The sequence below is a fragment of the Eptatretus burgeri genome, chromosome 17 (genome assembly GCF_056783735.1).
Source record: "Eptatretus burgeri isolate ZD-2024b chromosome 17, Ebu_testis_v1, whole genome shotgun sequence".
Classification (NCBI taxonomy): Eukaryota; Metazoa; Chordata; class Myxini; order Myxiniformes; family Myxinidae; genus Eptatretus; species Eptatretus burgeri.
Window position 1 is genome coordinate 28,769,961 of NC_140977.1, and position 2,500 is coordinate 28,772,460.

General features: G+C 38.4%; 1 protein-coding gene across 2 annotated transcripts in view; it reads left to right on the plus strand.

Moving 5' to 3' along the window:
* LOC147009633 (carnitine O-palmitoyltransferase 1, liver isoform-like) overlaps positions 1-2,500 on the plus strand; it is a 170,323-nt gene that overhangs the window by 167,137 nt on the left and 686 nt on the right. The gene's annotated exons all lie outside the window — the stretch shown is intronic.

The window sequence follows — 2,500 nt, forward strand, 5'->3', positions numbered from 1 at the left end:
CTTCCCATCGATGCGCCGCTTTCCCGAGGAACCACCTCCAAGATGAGGCCGATGAGTTGCACCAAGCCGGGAACGAAACGGAGAACAAAGAGCTCCACGAACCAAGAAGAAGAAGAACCACCACCAGCAGCTCGAGCCGAGCGACCAGCTCAACTCTCTTCGACGAACCAAGCCAGAGCCCAAAAAGTGAACCGAGCCAAGCAGAACCCGAAGGTTCACTGAAAAGCCAAGCCGAAGCAAAAAGCTTTCAAAAAGCCTCAACCCTCGCCAGCAGAACCCAAAGGCCTACTGAACCACCAGCAGAGAATCTCTTCCTTATCCTCCTCCGCTCCTGGCATGATTCATGCCCTCGTGCTCCACCCCCCCCCCCGAGTTGCTTACGTCCCGTGATTCAGGACGGGAGGGCTCTTCTTCCTCTTCGCAGAAGAGGGGGAGGGGCGTCTCCATTGTGTTATATTCGTTCCCGAACTATTGAATTAAATCTCGCATCGCACTTAATCTATTTCTGCCCATTAAACAATGGAAGGTGATCTATCGAGGTAACAAGCACTTACCGACATAACTGACTAAAGGAACCTGAATGTTGTGTGCAATCGAATTCCCAAATTCATAACAATAGTCTAAAATGCCTTTTATTAGACTGGCATTTCAAAATTCAACATTTTCCATAAATTTCTGGAAAACTGGCTGAAATTAGATGAAATGGACTTTGTGTTGTGTAATATCTCCCAACAAATCTTTCATTCTCTCCTTTGCTTAGAATACAAGCCAGCATGCTATAGGGGAGGGGCGGACGTAAGTAAATTTTTGCACATTTGCAAGGGAGGGACCAGCGATGCCGGTTAAAACAACAGTATTTCAATGTTTGTTTCTGTAGGATTTCTTTCTAACCAAGCGAATATTTCCTCACTTTTTTTTTCCGTGAAATTTATACTTTACAATATCATAAACGTATATATAACCTCACTATAGAGGCTACAAAGAGATACGAGGTGAATTGGAATGAAACACACATGGAAGGGCAGGCTGTTGTCTGCAGCTGCTTCGCTGATCCCCAGTTAACAGATTTCCAAAAGTTCCTGTAATCTATGTCTGCCCCCTCCAATATCACTGGGCTGCATTTGAAATATTTTTTTCAGAGGTCTAGGTTTTCTCAACGGTTCTCATATGTTTTTTGCATGCTGGATTTAGAAATGTATCTAATTTCGCTCAATCAGGTCAAGTTTTTATGTTATCTCAATTTTAAGGAAAAAAAAAATAATCATAATTTTAGTTTTTTTAATTAGCATTTTTAAAATTCAAAATCAGACTTACATTGACAGAAAATGTACAAACTATACATATAATGACACACAAGTACACTTAATGTGGAATAAAGTGCCTTCTCAATTACTTTCATTTCAATTTCAGAAAAATATAGATAAATCGTTGTTTCTAGCAACACCCAACTTCAGTCACTGTTTTCCTTCATCTTTTTAATGTTTATTTTCACATTAACGATACTTGTGCATCATTTTATATATAGTTTGTACATTTTCTGTCAATGTAAGTCTGATTTTGAATTTTAAAAATGCTAATTAAAAAAACAAAAATTATGATTATTTTTTTTCTTCTTAAAATTGAGATAACATAAAAACTTGACCTGATTGAGCGAAATGAGATACATTTCTAAATTCAGCATGCAAAAAACATGTAGGGACCATTGAGAAAACCTAGACCTCTGAAATGATGCAGACAGTGTAATGGCTTTAAGTTTAATATCAAATCATTGACAGTTATAATTCCCTGAATAACCATGATTCCAAAATTACAGTAAAATTGTACTACTACAGCAAGTTGAACATGCTACAAAGTCACTAACATAGTCTTCCACCAAATCATCAGCATCATGAATGATGCATCATTCACATGTCCAATCTAACGTTACATAAATTAATTTTAAAGTCATTATATCAATGCATGGTGGATGAGTTTACACATACCTTGTCCTTGAGAAGTAGATTTCTTTGCAAATGATTTCTCTTTTCTCCACCATCTTTGGTTCGCAGTGCAATGACACGGCGACCGTGATTGGGTTATTCTGTGAAACTACGTCATCAATTTCACTGAGCGTCAAATACGGTAACGCTGATTGGCCAATTTCATCACGTGAATTGACTGGTCAGCGAAATTTAATGTGACATTATTGACCAAAATTATTCGGTTTTTACGCTTTTCTGAGCAATTTTCAGGATTGGGGACACACATTTTCTGAATGCTTATAATATTTTTGGAATTATTGATCAAGAATAAAGTTGCCCCCAGTAATGTTGCACGAAACAGAGAGTTAGATACGGACGTATTGTGGTCTATATGGTCTGATAGGGCTAATTTATATTCTGGCGGTGGCCATATTGGATTTTGGCAAGTAGGCAAAAATGTCAGCATTTTTGAGAGGGTTTCCCCGATCCATTTTTGTTCAGCACCCTTCACTTGTATCGAAACCACCTTCAAAATTTGG